This window comes from Glycine soja, chromosome 1 (genome assembly GCF_004193775.1).
Source record: "Glycine soja cultivar W05 chromosome 1, ASM419377v2, whole genome shotgun sequence".
Classification (NCBI taxonomy): Eukaryota; Viridiplantae; Streptophyta; class Magnoliopsida; order Fabales; family Fabaceae; genus Glycine; species Glycine soja.
Genome location: NC_041002.1, coordinates 48,159,532 through 48,183,696, shown reverse-complemented (window position 1 = coordinate 48,183,696; position 24,165 = coordinate 48,159,532). Strand labels below are relative to the sequence as shown.

At 30.2% G+C, this 24,165-nt stretch overlaps 1 pseudogene; it reads left to right on the top strand.

Moving 5' to 3' along the window:
- The first annotated feature begins 10,652 nt into the window (after positions 1-10,652).
- LOC114417709 lies at positions 10,653-13,397 on the top strand (annotated as a pseudogene).
- The last annotated feature ends 10,768 nt before the right edge of the window (positions 13,398-24,165 follow it).

Below are 24,165 nucleotides of genomic sequence, written 5' to 3'. Positions count from 1 at the left end.
CATGACCATTCAAAATATAACTGTGTAATCGATTACCAGAAACCTGTAATCGATTACCAGTGAAAAATTTCAGAAAAAGTTTTTTAAAAAGACGCATCTCTTCAAACCATTTTGAAAAGGCATGAAGGGCCTATATATGTGTGTCTGACTTCAAAAAGTAATAGAGATATTCCAATAGAACTTCATTATCAAATGCTCTCTCAACAACTTTGGACAAACACTTGCAAATCTATTGAGAGTTCATCTAGGAACTTCAAATTGTACTATCCACTCTAAAGGAGAGAAATCTTTCTGTTCTTCTTAGAAAGTCAATTGTAATCAAGAGACTGCTTGTCTCTTGAATTGTGAGTTTCCTAAACACAAGGGAAAGAGATTCCTTGGATGTTCAGAAGTTGTAGAAATGATTTTTACAAAGATAGTGAAAAATCTCAAGTGGGTTGCTTGAGGACTGGACGTAGGCACGAGAAGTGGTTGAACCAGTATAAATCGAGTTTGCATTTCTCTCTTTTCTTATCTCATTTATGTTATTGCAATCAATTTTGTCTTGCTTGTTTAAAGAACATTATTAAATTGATTGTTGTTTCTTCTTCTGCATTCTGAGCCTATCATTTATAAGGAGGTTAAAAGTTTGTTAGTGGGAGAATTTTGAAACTCAATTCACCCCCCCCCCCCCCCTCTTAAGTTATTAAGCTCACTTGTTTAACATTTTTTATAAGTCTCCAAAAATGAAGGATATCAAACGCATTTCACATAAAACAAAAGAGGTGTTAGTATAGTTTATTGTTTTAAATATATTGTTAATGTTTGAGGGAGTGTAACTCAGTTGATTGAGGAGCCTCTGTGAGTTATTATAAATCTCTAAAAGATCATATTTATAATTTTTGGGACTTAGGCAAAAAAAATTAAAAATACTTAATCAAATATTTACCATCATTTTTATATTAATTATTTTGCTTTGTCATGTTGATTAATAATTAATTAATACATTAAAAATAGTTCACAATTTAGTTTTAATGGCATTATGGTAAAACTATTTATTTATGTGAATTTTACTTTATGAATTGAAAAGAATAGTTAGTATTTATAATTAATACTATCATTATCATTGAAAGATGAGTACAAAAAATATATCCTCTAACACAATTTCTCTTAACATATATTTTATTGTTGATTGAAATTCATTGAAAATAAAAGAGAATCATTTAATAAGATGTGAGATACCTAATTTTTTGTAATTTCTAATAAATTTTAATCTATAAGAAAAAGTTGTTTAAAAGAGAGTGTTTAGAAATATGTTTTTAGTATTTCTCACCATTGAAAATATAATAGGTAAAATTAGATTAAATTAAATGAAATATTCATGAGTGACAAGTCATAAGTTAAAGAAACAAAGGGAAACAAATGAGAAAGAGTAGACAATTATAAAAAAAAACAAAAAAAAAACTAGTGTACCTCATTACCTGCAGGTTCCTCGTTATACCAAGGTACGAGGGAGAAATATTGTATGCAACATTATCCTTACATATGCAAAAAGAGTGTTTTTAGATTCGAACCCAAAGACACAACTTTTACCACTGTGCCGAGTTCACACTCAAAGAGTGGACAGTTATAAGAAGAAGAAAAAGAATTAACAAAAAACTTCAAAGATTCTTTAGCTAGAATTTTAAATTATCCAATCTCATATTTCCTCACTATTCTCAACCACAGTTTGTTTAATTACCTATATATCATTGAAATTTTAAAATATTGTTATACTAACAATTAAAAAAATTAAGTCTATGACAAGTGAACAATGGCTAAGGTACATATCTAATGGGACCTTGTTATTAAGTAATCAACACCTTATTTTTAAGAGGGCTTTACACACTCTCCTAAGTGGTGGTACTACAAACACAATCATAAATTCTTCCCTATTTATTTTTTTTATTTTTATGGATAAAAAAATATCATTAAAGAATAAATGAAGAATATATAAGAAAATGAATTAAAATAGAATGAAAAATGTTTTGACTTTTTGCTTTTTGAAGGGATATGATATTAGAATAAGGGAGATTGAGGCTTTCACAAATCACAATAGCTGACAAAGTTTATTGCATGGAAAATATTTATGGAATGTGAGAATTGTAAAAATTCTTAAGGGGTTTCCTAGACTATCAATTATAGAAAACCAACAGGATCTTAAAACCTATGATTCTCACAAATAATCAATAAACAATGATGTGTACCTTTCTCCATAGGAAGACTTTTATCTTTCTCCATAGGAACTTCTGTCTGGTGTACTTTGATTTCCTTGGAAAATGAGAGAAATAAGATTTCACTTCCTTTGGTTTCTTTTCTGCCTCTCTCCGTTCGTGATGGCTATGGGTGAGAGAGAACACTTTTCTGGTGAGGAAGGGGACCTTATATCACGTTAGTGGGTATTAAACCCCTTTTATAACCACTACTCCCATCAAGTAGCAGTTAATTTTAGAAACTTCTCCTATTAAACCCAATTACAATTTAGCCATTAATCGTTAATTATTTACTTATTAGTCCCTTCATAAGTCACATGCCTCTCACATGAGACATTAATTCTTACATTCTCCCACTTGGCTCATGTGACATTAATAAACATTATGGACTAAATAAATAAATAGATTAACTAACATAATGCGCATTAAAAATGACTAAATTGTTCTGTACATTGGGTACATCATAATTTCATGATTAAGAATATGAACCAATTCGAGTCATGGCGGTTGTACATCATCTAATCGATATAGTCCCTTCCATATACTACAAATTAGTCTTCTCCTTAATATGACCATTAGTTAGGAGTACATAATTGGTCCAACATAATGTCTTCATTCAAGACAAAACCTGTTAACATTACTCTAACACAAACATGCATGCAAACATAGAGAACAGGTAATAAAAAACATATCATAATTGAGCTCAGAGTGTCACTAAAAATACATAAGATAAATTACACTTAATGATCATCAATAACAATAATGCCCATACTTTCAACATGTTCTATAATGTCTTGGGCGATAATCCCTTATTCAAAGGGTCAACTATCATAAGGTTTGTGCTAATATGTTCTATTGACACTAAGTGGTTAGGTCTATGCAAAAGGAGCACCTCAACAACTTCACTCAATTCAATGATGGGGTATTTAGAGGTGGTGATGCCAAAACCAAAGCCTAGGGCATGACTGCTAACAATGGATCTGATTCTAGAAACTAATTTTAAGATAAATGTTGAAGCTTCCCCATATGCATTACATAACTGTTGAAGTTGTGTAATCATAATTAAGACAGAAAAAGTAGGTTTTATTGTCTATCTCTAAATAATTTGTAGCAATAGGTTGATACTTCAAAGTTGCCCTGAATTTGGAAGATCAATTAAACATGTACCTATTTTTGTATTGATACTCTCATTATACCTAAATATAAGAAGAAAAGCATAAACTCAAATATAAGTAAACTTAACTATTTTCATCCTATTTATTGATACTATTGATCACAAAAATACTCTTCAATTAAAATTGATTATAATTTCATTGACTCACTTTTTTTTCTTAATATCAAGTTCTAATTATTGAAGAGCACTTTAGAAAAAAATATTATATTTTGAATGTTATTGGAAGAATTCATTGATATTAATCAACTTTTTTAATCTGATGTAAGTTAGTTAATTTACTTAGATTCAGAATAGTAGGTTGCTTTACATATAGGATGACACAATTGAAGGTTAAAATCATATTTATTTTGCCAATCTACGAAAGAGATCTACCTAACATTTTTTATAAATTCAAAATCTTTTTTCTCCTTTGGTGGGAGAGTTTAATTAAATCTAATGGCATTGCTTTAATCTCTTTAATTATAAAATCATATGTCAAGGGGATGAATAATTCATGCTTCATTAGTTCAAAGTAGCATGAAAAATAATATCTAGACGTGCGGATTAATGACAACAATTATTTTTATCTTTATTTGTTGTTTCATTAAAACATTATCAATTTATCAAATTGATCAGTATGAAGAGATTTTATTATATAATTAGAGTATATCTAGATAAAAAAATTTCATAAACACTTATAGCAAAAAATAAATATGAAAAAAAATAAATATGTATTTTCATAAGCTAAAATTAACCTATGTATGAGTTAAAAATTATCTTTTGGAAAAGCTAATATATATGAGAGTTTTCATATAGTATTTTATGCATATATTTGTAACGTCTCTAATTATCGATTTTTTGGTGGTTCTCACACTACAACACTTCATAGTAAATGCATCTTGTTAGTATAGGTAGTACCAATTAATTCTTTTAAGTCATCCTCAACTGCACAGTCTCATACTTGTATAACCTTTAGATCTCTCGCATTCTGGTGTGATTCGATTCGGGTGTTACAATTTTAATTTTAACTTATATGCGCAAGCTTATTTAATTTTTCTTTCTAGTTTTCTCCTTTTATAACTACCTATGAAGATGTTTATTCAAAAAAACTCTATTATGTATTGTGCACGGATTATTCATGAATGAAAAAGAATTCAAATGTTATTTATTTTACTTTAAATTAATTAAAAAAATAGAATAAAAGAATAAAAATATCAAGACACTAAAAAAATATCTTAAATAAGTTTGGGAGAAGAAAGGTTATCATAAATTTAAGAGAAGATATATGTGACACCAACTTAATGTGATCACTTATAATAGACCTCAAAGATTAAGAGAATAATTCTATAGAAACATCTCATCGTATTGAATTAATAAAAAAAATATTTTTAGCATAATATATGGATCAGTATGTTCTTAGCATAATTCATGCAACATTTGGTGATGAAGTGTTTGAGAAAGTGTGAATGCAACAAAGGCAAAGGAATCTTGAGTGATTATTCAAAAGTCCCATGAAGGAGAATGGATCCATTCATGCATAGTTGATCACAAGAGTCTTTGAAACTACCAATTAAATGAGGAGAGATGGTGAGAATTTGGAGATGTTCATGTTGTGGAAAAAATTATCAATTTGTACATTCAATTCAAGATTTGACCTTAATGTTGTAGCCATTGAACAATTTAAAGATTTGGAGGTCATGACCATCGATGAACTACAAGGATATTTGCAAGTTTATGAGAAAAGATTGAAGAAGAAGAAGAAGGAATCGCCAATTTGAACTTCTCAAGCAAAGGTCCCCTTGAAAGACAAAAGGCAAGAATTCACCAGCTCACAAGGAAGAAGAAAAGGTTAAAGGCAAGACTATAGAAGAGGTGAAAATTATGGTGGCAGTGGTCATTGAAAAGACACATGTCACTTCATTAATGAAAGTGAAACCAACAATCACAAAACTTGAAATAAAGGAAGTTGTGATTACAAGAAAGGAGGAGGGAGAAGGTATGGCAAATCTAATAATCAATGTTTGACAAATATAGTCATTAAGTCTAAGAAAGTTGGAGTGCTAATTGCAATGACAAATTTAATAAGTAGAATGATTTCAATCATATAAGTATGTTAACTCATTGGCAAGTGCACCAAATTTTCTCAAGTAGTAAAGTACTCAAAAGTTCAAGTGTCAAATCCACATGGACTTTGTTTGTACTTAGATTGATGCAAACCCAGTTTACAAGGAAGAGATAAGAAATTTAAATGTAAAATTTTAAAAAAGTAAGAGATAAGAAGGATAAGAAAATTAAAATAGAAGATTAGGAGATAAGATAGAAATTTAAAGAGATAAAAGAAAAAAAAGAATATAAAATATATAAGAAATTTTAAAATAAAAGATAAGATACGTAGAAGATAAAGATGATGATAAAAAGATAAATTCAGAATTTAAATATGTTGGGATCTAGCATGTCAAAACTACTCATGGTATCCTAGTTTCCACCTACATATAATATGACACTCTATCTTTGATTTTCCGCACTAAGAGCCTAATCTATCTATTCTTCTCTCTCAAATTTCTTTGCAAAGATAAAAATGATAAATTACATTAAGATTAGAGATGCATGAAATAGGCTAAACGAATATCAATCTATTTCTAGCAATGATTTCATTTAGATACAATTTCCCAATTCTTTATAAAATAATTATTTTTTAATGCATTATCCCCTGAACACTATATGGATGGTCAAACCATAATAAACAATTAGGCACAGAAAAGAGTAATAGAAACAGGATTGCGTTAAATAGATAATAAGAAAGAGTTGGTCTGTCGGACTCTCAACAATGGGGTTTTAACCTTTTATTGTCATGAGAGGTTTTACACTTTAGGGGTTGATGTGGATAGAAGAAGAGGGATGGATAGAGGAAGAGAAGGGGATAATGGACATAGATATAGGGTTTCTCTTATTTGAAATACTCAGGCTTTTGATGTATTCATTAGAGAACTCTAAGTCTCAATGTCTCGGTCTGTAAATGTGTAGGGATTGGTGACTTTCTCATTTGCTTCTTACTCATTTTATAGGCCTAAGGTAGCTTAATTTCCACAAGACCTCGCGCTTAGCGCGGGCTTTCGCGCTAAGCGCGCCTTTGGGATTCTTCATGAGTCTTCTTCGCAGTAAGCCTAAGTTGGCCACTAAGCGAGGAGACTGTGACACCCTCTACCCCTCACATATATATTAATAAAGGAATAAAAATTCAAATATTAATTAAAAGTATTTTTAAAACATTTTTAAATACAAGCTTTTCAAATGGGTAAAAGGCTCACATTCACTTTCTTCTACATCATATTCAAACTTGTCCAAATAAATAATAAAGTCATCTCGACTCAAAGAAAGTCATATAAGTCTCATACAATTAATATAGAACCTATATCCTAATGTCACATCCTATCAGAGCGTGGTGTTCCCGTGTCCTCTAGCATGATGTTCTTCATAGTCATCCACCTATTCATCTGCTCCCCCGAACACAAGTTCAAGATCATCACAGGATCCAAACACAACAACACACAGGGAGTGAGTTATCACATTCCTAGCTAATAGAGAAACAAGACAATTAAATATACATATTATATAAATGAGATACCACTTGCTTAAACATAGTTCACATAACTTCACCACTTCGTCATTCAAAATTCACTTTTCAATTATCAATCACATTACACAAAAATCCCACACTTCGATCAAGATATAATAACACATCAATTAGCAAGCATATGCAATAGTTATGCTAAGACTCAATTCTATATGCAATGTGGTACCATGTCAGTGAAAAACCACCCTGGGGCGCTTAGGAGTACATAACAAGACACACCACACAATGGGTTTGTCAGGTCACTCTCACTAAGTAAGATCATAGAGAGACCAGTCAGGGTCACGATGTTTTGCGAGAATGCTCCAACCATATGAGATCAGCATAGGCTTAAAGGAGCACTCAAACCCGGTGACCCCCAAGGCCTACACTCCGAAGAGTCCGTCAGGGCCTCTCCCTCCTGATTCAGGTCCAACCCCTAAAATAATAATTTTTTTTACATGCAGACACTGCTCATGAATTATACAATACCCACGACCTTACACTCGTGTTTTAAACACGTTCAACACAATTGCGCTACGATTTAACACTGGTTCCTAAATAGGAAACCTACATTTTCTCTTTAACACTGCGCATCAACGCTTTTCTCAAGATAACGCTGGTCGGGTATTGTACAATTCATAGCTTACAACACAATTAATTTCACATCAAGTGTTAACTACACACTTATCCACAACTAGAACTCATTCACAATTTCACTTCTCATAGTGTGACAATCCACCATCACATGTTTACACGTATCTCACAAATTAACACATGTTCAACTTTACACTTATACTCAATCTCAATAACAATATTATAATCTCAAAGCAACATATTCTTCTACAATTCATCACATACTCACAATTTGAATCATCATTTCATATCCTCAATATAACAATTTATATAAAACACTATCACAACATTAGGACTAAAATCCCTTAATTAATATTACACAATTATATCAAAATCATAGGTCGAAATATACAAATATCAAGAGCACAATTTATCAAGCAATTTTCATTAGAACATCAATATTTTATTTATAATCATAAAGGAAAAATTGCAATTTAATAAACATCTCAAAATAAAACCTCAATTTAATCCTCTAAGGATCCCTACACATGTTTTCACTAATCCCCAACTGTGAATAACTCATCCCTTACCTCTAAGCGGGCTCACGTGTCTTCAGCCAGCGATAGCAACATCTCTAGCGGTTCCCGGAAATTCTTTCAATTATTCATCCGACTGCTCCAATAGAATTCCCAAACGTCAGAGAGACGGAGAAGAGATTGAAACCTCCACTTGTACTGTCTTCATACGATTCCTTTTTCTCCCTCCACGAATATTTTCTCGCAAATCCCAACGGTGGAAGCATGCGGAATTGAATTTCGAACAACATATCCAAATTTCACAATAATCCAACGGTTAACGAAACCGGGATCGTAGTTTTACCAAGACAGCTCTGGGTTTCTGCGGGAAAGAAAAAGACTACAATGCGAAGGGTTTTTCTCTCAGTTCAGACATGATATTGAAATTCCCAACGGTGAGAATGCTCGGAATTGTGTTGCGAACATGATACTCAAATTTCACGACGATCCAACGGTGAACGGGTTCGAGATCGTCGTTTTTCTGAGACTGGTTTGGTGGGCTGCGGGAAAAAGAAAGGGTTTTGAGAGGAAAAGGGGAAAAACGAAAATGAGGCCAAAAAGGAGACAGCTGACTTAACATAACTATTTATACCTAGGGTACTCAGCCTATTATTTGCTCTATATTTATTTATTTATTTATTTATTACTAAAAAACTTTTTAAATTTATTTACGAAAAATTGGATGTTACAGAGACACACTGGGTCTGTTTTGCAGGCTAAGCGGGTTGTCCCAATCTTCAAGTTTTTGTATCAATTTTTCTCCAAAGCATTTGAAATTTTATTCTTTTAACTTCTGATAATAAAAAACTACAAAGATATTAATTTCTTTATTATTTCATTAAAAATAACGATAAAGTAAAGAAATTGTAGTCATTTTTAGTCAAAATTGACTATCAAATTAACTAAAATTTTGCAGTTATCAAAGTGTCATTAAAGAGTTATTTTAACCATATCAATGACAATACAAAGTTATTCATGAATCTTGATGAAAAAAAGGGAAATTTTTGTTATTAGTTAACAAAGAAGAATAAACTAATTTGAAGCAAAAAGAAGAAATTATATTTTGAGCAAATTATAGCAACACTTCCTGAACTTTTATCAAATTTCATATAATTCAACATTTTTTGCCCTTTAAGTTTGAAAATATAACACTAACACCACATTATATATATGCTTGAAAAGATTACACTAACACTCCCCACCCCCACCCCCCCTACCCCACACCCTATCAAATCTTAAACTAACACCTTTTATAAAGGAGATGAAAGTGATGATTAAAGTAGTAGAGAAATCTTATATAATTATAAGAAATATCAGGAAGTATTATTATAATTTGCTCTTATATTTTTGTTAATAATAAAGAAGAAGAAAATAAATTCTTATAGTATCTTGACAATAAAAAGTTATTTGTGGATCTTCATGAGAAGCAAAACGAAAATTGTTTTTTTGGCAATGATTGAAAAGTTCTTATTGAAGACAAAGGTCATGTTCTTGTCCTTACAAAAAATGGTGGTCATAGACTTATTTCACAAGTCTATTATGTTTTGACATGATTAATCTTTGTTTGAAATAAGAAAGTAATGAATAATGCAATCTTATTAAAGGCATCATTCTTATTTTCTTGTTACTTGATTTTTCCCAAATACTACATTCACCAAGCTTTTCATACTCTTTTCCTCTATACAAAATACAATCATTATATAGATATTGATCTATCTTGACATAATCAAGTCTAAGATTTTTAATAATATTTCAAATCTCATAAATTGAGTCAATAAGCACATGCATTACCTTTGGGTAAAGTTTCAATCAATAGTTTTAATAGTGAATTAAACAAAGTATAAAGACATTTCATTTGAAAGACACACGTATAAAATATATTTTTTAGAATTTTTGACATCTAGTAAAAAAAAATTGTTCAACATCTTTGAACAATCTATAAAACCTTTTAATTTCCGTATTTGACTATTCATTAATATAAATTGGATGATAAAGTACATTATCTCATCTAATGATTGATGCATATAATAAAGCATGGAATAGGTTTGACCATCATCGCTCCTTTACAAGATTAACATTAAAGTCATTATTATCACTATCAGATGAAGAATAATCTTCATCAAACTGTGAAACTTCCATTGCCTATAACTTGGTTCAAATCCCCACCTTAGTAAATTATGCATCACATTATCTCTTGTCTTATAAAAAAATATTGCATTTATGACATGGATACTTAATTGTTTGGTTAGGCTTGCGTCCATAAGGCTTAAGTCTAGAAAAAACAAATTCTAAGAAGTCTTCAAGTCCTTTTAAATACCCTAGGAAAGCCCTATCTTTAAGTTTCATCCATCTCTTGTTTTGTTTAGTCATTATCACAATTCCTACAAATTCAAAATAAAAGTCCACATTATTTTTAAATATGTGAAATAAAAGAAATCATTAAAAACATGAAATTATGACAGCTTGCATGTAAGGCTTGAGCCATTAGTACGTTCGGAAAACAAACGTACAGAAAGGTCCAAGTTCACTCACATTTTGGAAACCCTACAACAAAAAATTATGACTCAGTCTCACCTCTCAAAAGAACTGCAACTTCAAACCTGCAACAAAAGAGCTTCAATCCTCAAAGCGATTTTTATTCTTTGAAGTCTTAATCTCCTTTTTGTTCAGCTTTATTTTACTGGGTTTGCGTCAAGCCGAACCTCGTCCGTATCAAAATCTGCAGCTTCAAGTTGTCACGAGTTTGAGTTGCTGCTCAGAATGGGGAAAACGACATACTAGAGGCTGAAGGGAAGCCGGAGCTTCAGGCAACGCCTTCTTCTCTCTACTCTCTCCTCCACTCCCATTCTCATCGAGGACATTCGCGCCGACGAGACATGGCCTGGTCTCCGAAACCACGAAATTTCACTCCTTCGACTCTTCGAAACCGTCTGCGACGATTGCCACGTCGAAATCAACGAAACCGGTAACCATTTTCTTAATTATTAATCATGTTTAGCTGTTTTTTTTTTTATCGACAAATGTTTGTTGTTAGTTAGTTTTATATTAGAATGTTAGCGAGAGGATTCGAACCCACGACCTGGGGTGTTCAGACTTCAGAAAAACTAAACTTGATGAACTGAACTAGACTAAACTATATATATATAAAAAAAAAACTGAACTATTTTTAGTAAAAACTGAATTGAATTATTTTTCTAGTTCAGTTTTAATAAAACTATATAATTTTAAGAGTTCATGCACCAATTCAGTTAAGTGCACTGCTAAAAGCAATTTAGTGCAGTTCATCTGAACTGTTTTTTGACTTTAGTGGAGTTAGTTTGGTTGGAGCAAACTATGATTCCCTTAACGGATGGATTATTCATTCTATTTGGGTTGGGCAGGTACCAAATTAAAGTACAAACCTGGAACTATTATGGGTGGCAGACAACACAGTGCACACGATTGCGGTGTCTCACGGTCCATTGGTTATTTTCTGGAGCCACTCATTGTGTTATGTTTGTTTGCCAAACAGCCCCTTACTATTAGGCTCAAAGGTATAGTAATTGTATTCTACTTCCTATTTATACATTTCTTCTTATATAGAAAAACGAAGATATTGTGGTGGTTGAAACTTTAAATTAAAACTGTTTGGAATATTGTTTATCAGGAATTACAAATGATTCTAAAGATCCATCTATTGATACCTTCAAGTCAACTACTTTACCTATATTGAAGCGCTTTGGAGTTCCATTTGAAGACTTGGAGCTTAAAGTAGAGAGTCGTGGATTACCTCCCAATGGTGGTGGTGAAGTTGTTTTGTCTGTTCCAGTTGTTCAGAATCTAACGGTAAGTTTCTAAATTTTTGATAATTTGATTTGATGGTTAATTTAAAATTTTCAATGCCTTATATGTATGTTCTTTCAAACAGGCGGTTAGTTGGATTGATGAGGGTTTTGTGAGGAAAATTAGAGGAACTACTTTTTCAACAAGAGTGTCTGTTCAGTTTGAATATAGCATGATTAAATCTGCCCGTGGAATCATCAATCCGCTGGTTTCTGATGTGCACATTTTCTCTGATCACAGATCAGGTCCAGAGGCGGGAAAGTATGATTCCTTTCATTCAGTGGAAATTGTTGAATATTTAATTTGAGTTTTGGAAATATATTTGGTAGAAAAGTGAAAGCTATATTGTATTAAAATGTAATTCATTCATTTTCTGTTGCAGCTCTCCTGGATATGGGATTTCGCTGGTTGCAGAAACTACGTCTGGTTGCTTCATCTCTGCAGATACTGCTGTTTCTCAAGCAAGGGATGAAGATACTTCTGGCCTTGCAGATGATGCAAAAAGAGACTTGATGCCTCCAGACGATATCGGTGTGGGGATTGCTAATGCTTTAGTAGGGGAGATAGCTCAAAATGGAGTGGTAGATTCAACACATCAGGTTAGTTTGTTAGCAGTTTCATCCCCTTTTAATGGTTCTTTACCAAATGATTGATACTGGTGTTAAGCACATAATTATGGACAAAAACTTCTTACAAATGAGAGAACTATGGTCCTGGTTGACTGAGGCTGGTAACAGAGGGAGAATATAGGCTTAAAATTTTTTAGATAGTAGAGAGGAAGAGCTATGGAACAGGTAGAAAAAGAAAAGAAAAGAGAACATGCAGCAGAGATGTAACCTCCCAGGAAGTTTTATGACTCATAAATGCTATTCTTTGGTGCTGAAATAAGTAACTACTTCAATTTTATTGTCTTGCATCTGGGTTTGTAGGACTTGTATATATAAGATGAAAATTGCTTCCATTTGTGGAACTTTGGCTTACCTAATATATTTTTTAATGTTCTGGTTTATAGGGTTTGTTATTTCTTCTTTGTGCTCTATGCCCTCAAGATGTTTCCAAGGTTCGTGTAGGAAAACTTTCCCAGCATGGAGTTGAAACTCTCAGAAATCTAAGGGATTTTCTTGATTTGAAGTTTATTATCAAACCAGATCCGAACTCACAGTCGGTTTTTCTAAAGTGTATTGGTTATGGCATGAAGAACCTTTCTCAAAAGGTATCATAATGTGGGGTCAACAGTGTGATATAATTCAAAATACTAGTCTGTCAGAATTGTAATTTTGAAGCAACTGCTGCTTCATCACCCAGAAAAGAAGTCAAAACTATCTATCCTCTGTCATTCTTTTCTTTATTATTTGTAGTTAAAATGATTTGAGTTAAGTCTGGCCTTATGATTTGGGTGGGTATTTGAAGAAATATTTGATTTTCGTGGATCTGCAGGAATGGTTTACTCACCTTACTTTTCTTAATTTTATCTTCATTTTTACTTCTTGTTATTTTGCTGTACTTATATAATTTTGTGTCTAGGCAACTGTGTACATGTTCTTGCACATTTGCTTCAGAGATCTGGAACTTAAGCTGTACTTGGTTCCAATCTCTCTTTATGATTGGTCCCTATAACCGAATGTAGCTCTTAATTAATTGTGACTGTGGCTACTGAAACCATTCTCTTGGTTCTGATGTTTTTTATGTCTAAGGAAAAGAGCCTTTAATGTGTTCGAGCTACTGATGTTGATTAAATGGCATTAATAACCGTCTTGAGTAGGAGATGGGGTTTTTATTGTGATTGTATTTGTATCTGTTATTAGTTTCTTGACTTTATGGATTCAAATGCAGAATATTTCTCTGTTATGTTCTGAATGCTATCATAGGGAAGTTTTTCGTGAGAGCATCACTGTGAATGAGTGTGTGGATTTGTTTTTAGAGGCTGAATATGATAGTGTGCATGAATGAAAACCTTTCCTTGATACACAGCAAATTGTCCATGTAAAAAACCTTTGTGCGTTCATATGTATAGTATAAGACTGATTGCATTTCATGGAGATAGCTTCATTTACCAGTGGAGTTGGAAGTGATAGTATAGTAACCATTTAGGGCCAGCAGAGTATTCTGACAGAAAAATCATTAAAAAAAATAAAATTCGTGGCACTGCTTGATATGCAAGGTTTCTAAACACAATGTAAAGTCTGATAAATTGGTGTTGGAAATGAATTAAGAACTTACTGTTACTCAGTGCAGGGATATTAGGCATCTTACTTTTTTCAAAGAAAATGTTTGAGTCTATCAAAATACAACATGGCTTTTATCATACGAGAGATGTGGTCAAATGGGGTTGAGGTTAATGTTCTCTTTTTGCTGTGGGGGGTAGAGGAATGTTGTGTGACAATTTGCTTTTGGGATTTAATTAGAAATTCCATCACTTGCAACACATATTGGTAACAATATGGCTTCGAGAAATCCAATGTATTGGGTCAGTGATGGTTTGGGTGATCCTATCGGCCTTGGTTAATGGTGTGATAAGGGTTCAGGAAATTGTCTGGTTCAGTACATGTGTGAGTAACACTTTCATTCAGTTTCACTTTTCTTTCTCCTTTTTTAGTATGGTTAAATTGATTTTTTTCTTTAATTTATTTTTTAATTTTGATTGGGTCTTTTATAATTTTTGGATTTTATTTGATCCTTTAATTTTAAAATTGATTCCATTTAGTCTTTTAATTATTTTTTTTGCTTCAATTTTATCCTCTTTTTAAAATCAATTCAATTTGATCCCTTCATCTAAATTAATTTGTGTGGTTCTATCATCTAAATTTGATTCTACCGTTTAAATATGCATTTTATAGCAATTTAAAAACATCATTAAGTGATTTTAAGCAGTCACAAAGTGTAATTTTTTAACATCGTTGGTCCAATTTAGATGATAGGATCAAATTGAATATGTAACATCTCATTTTTTTAAAATAAATTAAAAAAGATTGTATTTAAAAAGAATAGAGTTTTAGGAAAATAATAAGATTTTTATGATTAAATAAATAAGGAGAAATAATTTATTAATTAAAATAATAGTTTTAAGGTAAATAAAATAAATATATGTTCTTAGAAAATAAAAAAAATATATTTTATTTATTGATTTGATAAGGAGTAAAATAAAGTTTCTTTTTACAAAATAATAAAATAAAGAAAAAATAACCTAAATAATAGGCTAAGAGTACTCTCTTATCTCATTTTGTCTTCCTCCTCTTCCAAAATTCATCTTTTTTCGTATACACTCAAACTTCTCATAGGAAAACTACGATCACATATTTGTTAACCGTTGGATCATCGTGAAATTTGAACACCAAGTTTAGAACTCATTTTTGCACATCCACGCCATTGGGATTTTCGAAATAATGTTTGTGGTAAGAGAAATTTCTATCGCACGGAGACAAATGGAGGCTCTAATCCCTTCTCTTTTCTTCTAACGTTTGGAAACCCTAGCAGAGCAACCAACTAGAGGAAAAGCTTAAAGAATCTTAGAGAATCGTTAAAGATGCCGCTATCGCTCCAGGACTACACACGTGAGCCCCGCTTAGAGGTGAGGGATGAGTTTATCGCAATTGGGGGTTAGAATGAACATGCGTAGGGATCCTTAGAAGATCAAATTAAGGTTTGTTTTAGGATGTTTATTGTATTGTAATTCTTCCTTTATGATTATAATTAAGAGATTGTTGTATTTGACGGATCAATTGATGCTCTGATGCGAATTGGTTGATAAATTGAGTGCTCTTGGTGTTTTCGTGTTTTTGACCTATGATTTTGATTCCTTTGATTCTGATATGATTATGTGAAATTGTTTGAGGGATTTTACTCCCCATGTTGTGAAAAGCATTTTTGTATAATTTGTTTGTATTTTGGACAAGATTTACTATATTAGCGTGATAAATTGTTATGTTGGATCATGAAATTGTTATTGAAATTATGTGTAAGAGATAAATTGTATATGTGATGAATTGTGAGACGTCGACATGGAATATGATTGTGAATAAGCGTGTGGTTAATACTTGATGTGGCAATACTTGTGTTGTGAATTGTGAATTATACAATAACCCGACTAGTGTTTACCTTGAGAAAAATGTTTATGCACGAAGTGTTAAAAAAAAGTGTAGGGTTCCAAGTTAAGAACCTGAAGTGTTAAATTGTAGCCCAATGTGTTAAATATATTTGAAAACAAATGTGAGGTCGTGGGTATTGTATAATTCATGAGCAGTGTCTGCGTGCAAAAGTTGTTTTAGGGGTTGGACCTGAATGAGGAAGGTGAGATTCTAACGGTTTTTTCGGAGTTTAGGCCTTGGGGGTAAAAACACTCAGTTTGAGTGTTCCTTTAAGTCTATGTTGATCCCATATGGTTGGAACATTCTCGCAAAACAAAGTAACCCTGACTTGTCACCTTATGATTTTACTTAGTGAAAGTGATTTGACATACTCATTGTGTGACGTGTCTTGTTATGTACTCCTAAGCGCCCCAGTGTAGTTTTTCACTGAAATTGTATCACATTGCATATAGGTTTGACTCTTAGTATAATTGTTGTATAATGTCTGTGAATTGTTCATTATGACATTGATGAGTGTTGTTACGTCTTTACTTGAGTGTGTGATTCATGTGTAATGTGATTAGTGATTGAAAAATAAATTTTAAATGATAAAGTGGTGAAGTGACGTGCATTGTATTAAATTGAGCTATGTTATAAATATTTTTATAATGTATTTTGATTATGTCTTTGTTTATCTGTATTTTATTTAAAATGTGAGAACTTATTCCCTATGTATTATTTGTTTTTGGATCTTGTAATGATCTCATACCTTGTATTCATGGGAGTAGATGTTTAGGTGGTTGACTTTAAAGAACTTTGTGCTAGAGGACATTGGGACATAATGCTATAATAGAATGTGACATCGAAGCATAAGTTTTGTTTTAATTGCATGATGTTCCAAACATATATTTTACTTTATTTTATTCCGTTGTTTAATTTGAGTTCTTTTGTAAACTTGGACGGCTTGTTTTGAGTCGGAGATGTTTTTAATAAGTTTTATTTGATAATAGTGAAACGAATGTGATCCTTTTACCCATGTAATCAAAAATTGGTTTAAGTAATTTGAATAAAATTGATTTAATTAAATTCCATATTCTTATATGTTTTTTATTTATTTATATGTATGTCAGGATAAAAAATATCGCAGATCGATTTTAAAAATTAGAGGATCAAATTAAATCTAAAAAAATTAAACGATCAAATCAAACCTAAAAAATAAATTAGATAACTAATAAATTAATTTATCTTTTTATTTTTGAGGTGACTAATACGCACACTAGGAAACAAAACTCACATACATACAACATCTACTCACTACTCACAAATTATTCATTTTAGTTTAGCTGACTAACACATGATTACAACAGCTACACAGGCAAGAACAACAAACATAGCACAAATACTACAACAGCTCCACCGAAGCTGCTTCTCTTCCCAGAAACTTGATGACTCTCAAAACACTCTCCTTCATATTTGTTTTCTCTCTTCCCTCTCAACTCAACTCCTCTTTTGCGTGATCTTCTCTGCCCCCACCGCATTCACTCATAGGGGTAGTTGTGGGAGAGAAGTTACCATTTAAGGGGAAATTTTCAAAATATAGTGTGGATTCCACATTATTTTCTCTCTACCTAGATTCAGATATTTTTTTTCTCTTTTCTCTTATATTCTTTTGTCTTCACACAACCAAATTTATCCATAGCCATTGTATTTATAAGCTTGGGTACTTTCTTTCTATTATAATGCAAATATTTTTTCTCGTTTTTCTCCCGCATCACCAAATCTATCCATAGTCATTGTATTTATAAGTTCGAGCCAGAAGCTTGGGTTCCTCATCTGGGGAATTGATATTTGTCCTCTTGTAGGAACATTCTTTTTTTATGCGGCACAAGTTGGCAAGTTATTGCTGGAATCTTGGAGACAGCTGCTGCTAGTTGGTGTTGCTGGAGTCCAGAGGAAACCCAAACCGAGACTTCAGTTATGTCCCAAAATGCTTCTGTCTCTTTTGTTGTTTTCGGTTGGACAGCCATGTATGCTTGTATTGAAAATTGGGTTTCTGGCCCAAAATATTGTCTTCCGTTTTATTCAATTTTTATTCAAACAAATATAATAGAGAAAGATAAACTGAAATGGAATATAAAAATAAAATAAGGATTACAAAATCGGGTGTTGACATATGCCTCGTAGGTAGACCTATTAAGGTTAACACGAAAATCAGAAATTAATGGTAGGACATATTTATCATATTTTTTTATATTTTTATGAATTAAATTTTAATTTTTTAATTTTTCATGAATAAATTTATCACCGTCACACTTGCAAAAATAAAAATGATTATTTATTCTTCTTTTAAAATTAAAAAATATTTTTATATTTTTAATAAAAATTTAACATTTTAATTTGAATACGTGTTTTAAATTAATATATAGTTATGTTCAAAATAAGTTTTATCAAAACTAATTCTATTAAATCTTAATTAAATAAACATAGTGAATCTTTGTTTAGTTAACATTAAAATCATGTTTTCTTTAACAAGAGGTATATGGGGCTTCTGTATGTGACACCAAACTAATCATCTCTACCTAATCAATTTATTTTGAGATAAAATGATGTTTTTAATGACGATTTCATACCAATAGTTTTTGTGATTAAAATCACGTTTTCACGTGATATAAAGGTTGTAATATAAATTTGTGTTTGAAATTATTTACTCACATATTGTAACCATGTTTAATAACTTGAAATTAGGATGCCCCTATTTCCTATTTATTATCCACGGTAAGATCAGGAACACCCATAGAACACATGAACCAAAGATTATGACAGTTCTAGCTGTGGAGCACTGGTTCACAATTATATATTATGGAAGATGAAGTTAAGTCAACAAATATGACAAAAAGGAAAGGAACTGGAATTTTCGTTTGTTTGAGGAATGCTGATTGGTAACTTATTGAGTGCATGTGTAGTTTTGCATTGGCTAGCACTTGTGCAACTTAAATCACAATGCTATGGATGGAATAGGATGTGACACATCATATTAATAATTTGGGTCTGATGAAAATACCAGGTGAATGCCTGAATGGGATTCTTGTCTTTGGGCCATATACATAATTGGATTGGAATGTTCTTATATTTTATTTGTTTAGTTTATTAATTATTGGTAGATATAATATTCTTAATTAAGCTTTCCCTTATTAACTTGTTTAAATTTTATTATATTTAGCTATCTTCAATTCCCAACCATTTTGATTGGGACAGTTGGTTGATCTTCGTAGTATTGTAGTGGTTGAATTTACCCTTGGATAAATGATTCTATCAAACCAAAACAAACACCAACCACATTTGACTTCAATTATATTTCTCAATTATCAATTATATTTATAAAAAAAAGTCTATTTTCTCATTTTGTTTCGAGCAATACATTGTATATTGGTTTATATATTGATATTACTCAAATGTTTTTCACATTATTTTTATAAATGCCCAAATAATTTTCTTAATGTTGGGTAAATGACCCCTCAAATGAACTAATTGTCTTATTGCTTTGTTGACATGATATGATCGGGTTTTATGTTGCATAAAACTTTTCTTATATTTAGGTTGTCGAGCAAATATTGAGTTGTTGACCAAAGTTTAAGTTTAGAAAAAAAATTATATTTTAATTTTTTTAACCTTTTCATTCATTATGAAAAATGAACTCTGACTAATTTAAAGTTTAATTAAAAAATAGGTATAATTTGATAAAAAAATTATTTTTGTTAGGGATTGAACTCGAGTGATATCAAAACAATTCAATCTTAATTTTAACATATTAATTATTTGTACTCCATTACTTGATTATTTATATTTTAAAATTAATATCTTTTATAATTTATTATTATTATTATTTAGTACATTTTGTACCCGTTAAATGCATGGATAATTAAATTATATATTTTAAAAAAATATTAATATTTTATATATATATATATATATGTATAATTAATATATTTTTCATGAAATAAGTTAATATTTCTTGCATCATGTATAAATTTTTTATGGTGTGTTAGGTGTAGGAAAAAAAAGGAAAGAAAAAAAAAGGTAAGATATTTTAAGTTGTTTGACAATTGAGAAAGTGAAAGAGAAGAAAAAAAATTAAAATAACATAAATGTCTCAAATAAAAAAGAGATGTAATATATAAATAAGGGTAATTTTATCCTAAATATTTTTACATTTTTTATGTTCTCTTTTCTCCCAAATTGAAAGGAAAGTTTTTTTTTTTATGTGGGACTCAATTTTGTTTTTGTTTTTTTTTCTTTGTTTACTTATTCTCATTTAAAGCTCCAAATAATGGACGAATTAAAAATTGTCATATTTTTTTTTCATTCTCTTTTCCATCAAACCAAACAAGCCATTAGCAATTGAATGAGTTTGATTGTAGTGTGAAGTTGTAAAGAAATTAACTGAGAAACATGACATCAAAAAATATATAAACTCATTTAAAAAAAAAAAAATTTGAAGTACTTTTTCTCATTTAATAAACATTTTTAAGAATTAATTTAGATCTTAAACTCAGGACTTATGGCAAGTTAAATAACAGATGATTTATACTCAATGTTAGATTGACAATTTTTTTATTAATAAATCTTAATTATTAATTTGTTAATTTTTATTTGTAGGGATAGAACTTGAATTTTTTTTCTCTCTTAATCACCCACCAACATTTTTTTTTCTATTAGATTGATACTTATATAAATACTTACCTTATCTCATCCATGATTCAACATTTAAGGAAAAAAAATTAAGAAAGTTTGGATCATGATTAAAACTTTCTCGTTATACAAATTTGTTTTCGTTATTAAATTAAATTTCTTACATTTTGCGTCTCCCAACAACGACAACGTTCATTTTTATGATTTGGTTTAAAACATGTTTGATGTATAATCTGTCTATAAAAAAACATGATACAAAATTTTCATGGACATTTATCAAGTTTGGGAACAAAATAAAAAAAAGATCAAATGTTTTATTTTCTTTAATTAGTGAAATTGAACTATATTATTTTTCAATACTTATATTATATCCTATTTTATTTTAAAATGTTTATTTTTAATTCTATCGTATATAATAAAATAAATATTAATTATATTGACGATATTTAATCATCAATGTTTATAAATAAAAAGATTTTATTAAAAGATTACGATAAAATGATTAAATGAACTCTTTTAATAAAATCTTTTTATTTATAAACAGAATTCAAATTCAAAACAAAATTAAACGTACACTGATTGGGTCAATCACCTACTGAATTGGTGCTTTAAATTAAAATAACTATAATTGATTACATTAAATAGAATTTGCAATTCATTATGTTTGGATTTGGATGAGTTTGAAGACAAAGTACCATCATGTTGGGTTTGACCGTCTGGTATAATAGACACAGCATGTGGCCTGCACTAGTGATTCGACAAGAGAGAGAGAGAGACCTAGTCTAAGTGGTAAGTAAGAGTGTCTGAAAGGTGAAGCAACCTAGGACAAGTGTAACGGCATATGGCTGAATCCAAAATCCAACTTGCTCATATGGGTGTCCTACACGTGGAAAATAAAAGGGTTATGACATTGGACTTTTGTCCTTGACCTCTATTTGAATCTACACTGTACGCACTTTATTTAATTGGCTTAAAATGTTACTTATGTTTTTAAAATGTATTGATAATTTATTATTTGAAAGGTTAGTTTTCTTTTAATTTTAAAATTTTAGAATAATTAATTTAATATACTAACGGTTAAAAATCGTCATCATGTATAATAATATTTCAATGAAAAATAATTTAACTAGAATTTTTTTTTTAAAATATTGTGATGAATTTTAGTTGTCACTGTAATAATTTTAATTTGTAAAAAATAACCAACTCACACCCAAGGGATATTCATGGATATGAGTTTTGCTGCGAATATGAATTGATCCAAGATGATTTGAGTTGAATATTTTTTTGTGTTTAAATTAATTTCGACTTAATCCGTTTAAACCGGTTGAATTTTGAGATAGATAAGAGGTTTTAATATTTGGACCGATCCTCTGACCTAGCTAGTTGACTCATTAATTTACATTAATATTATTATTATTAAACTTAGCAACTAAGAGCATTTTCTTATGAGAATTTCTTAACTAGATTTCTTAAGTTACTTTTTGTGGTCCCCATAATATCATGTCATTCCTAAAAAAAATTATAAACAATTTTACTCTAATAATAAGAAACATCAAGAAACTCACACTTTTATATTTTTTGAATTATTAAATAATTAAACATAATGACATTGAAGAAAAAAATAGTTAGATAAATATTATTTTTCCATTGGTAATAAACATTTTCTTGTAGAAGATATAAATCACCTTGTGTGAAATTGTCTTTTTTTTTTTCTCAATTCTCATGATTTCATTTAATCACTCACAAAATTAGGATTTCAACTCTCAATAGTTTCGGTTGCACTACTTATTTGATTACTTGAGAACATTGGATTTTTTTCCAACTATGTTGCAATAGTTTTAGTTTTTGAGTTTTTAAGCTTCTTGGATGTGGTGATTAAACTTATTTATTATATTTTAATTTTTAAATCATGTTTAACATAATATCTTAGCTTATGTGATGATGATGACAACAATATGATTTCTTCATATTTTTTTCCATTATTTGACTACATGTAAATTATAAGTAATATATTCAATATTTCATTTAATAAAAAATTTGGTTTATATAAAATATTAAATTTAAAAAAAATAACAAATAAATTTAAATACTTTGATTCGTTAATCCAATTCAACCCAAATCATTTACAAATAAATTGATTTAAGTTAAATTTTATTTTTTTTTCTTTCTTGAAAAACCAATCTAAATTACTCATTTTATTTGATTGGATTAGATAATAAGGTAAATTCGAATATAAATGAACCGGGTACATCCTGGTCATACCCAAATTCCAAATATTCAAATCCAATTTGAAGATGTTATTTCCAAGGCAAATAATGAACAGATGGAGATTCACATGAAGGAGGCGCTGGAACAACCACTAGCAACTGTTTGGAGGAGACCAATTGGAAGTTGTATTAAAATCAACTTTGACGCATGAGTGTCTAAGGATAGAGGTAGAGCTATGGGGTTTATTGCATGGAGAAGTTCTGGGTGCAACAACGTGCTCTAGATGTCATATATGCTCCAAACCATTCAACTTGCCCGTGAATTTTGCTTTTTGAATGTAGAGTTTGTAAATAGCTGCAAAAACAGTATTTCGAAGATGGAAACGTAGATTTCACCAACTCCATAAAGAAAATGTTCTGTGTTTTATATAGAAATAGTGCCCCTTTTTAGCTGATTTTATATTAAATTAATTATTTTAAAATTTAAATGATAAACATAACACTAACATTTCAAGTAAAAAAATTTTAAAAATTAAAATTATATATTTTGAAAACATAAAAAATTAAAATGATTTTTTTAAAATTTAATGTATTAAAATGAAATAAATATGAAATATGATGGGTTAAAGGTGACATTAAGTCAATTTAATTTGAAATTTTTATTTATTTTATGTATTAGAAAAAAAAGGAAGAAATATCTGGTTTTGAAAATGAGTATATTTGCGAGATTTCGATTATAATGATTTCAAAGAAAGCAAAGGTATGTATTCTTTATTAAGAAAATCTGGTGTTAATGATTGTGTTTGAAATTTCATAAGAAGAAAAAGATTAGACAAAGATGCTACACTCAATTAAAAAGACAACAACGCATAGAAAAAAAGGTTAATTATATTATGCTAAATTCTTAAGGTATTATCATACTACTAAGCAATCGATTACTGTGGAACTAAACAAAAATCGTTTTTGTCACGGCAAGGGTTGAAGATTTTATATTTTAGGAAGCTGATGTACAGCTAGTATTAGGAGGACTTATAATTCAATTTGAATTCTGAATATTATAATGTATTTGCATTACACGCATGTTTTGATCTATGATTTATTATCATAATATTTCAAAGAATAGCAATGAATATTATACTAACAAGTACGGCCTGTGAGCCTTGTTAGACATGAAAAGCGCTACTATAATTTGAAAAGTTAAATTTAAAATGTTGCTATTTGGGTTTGAGATATGCTAT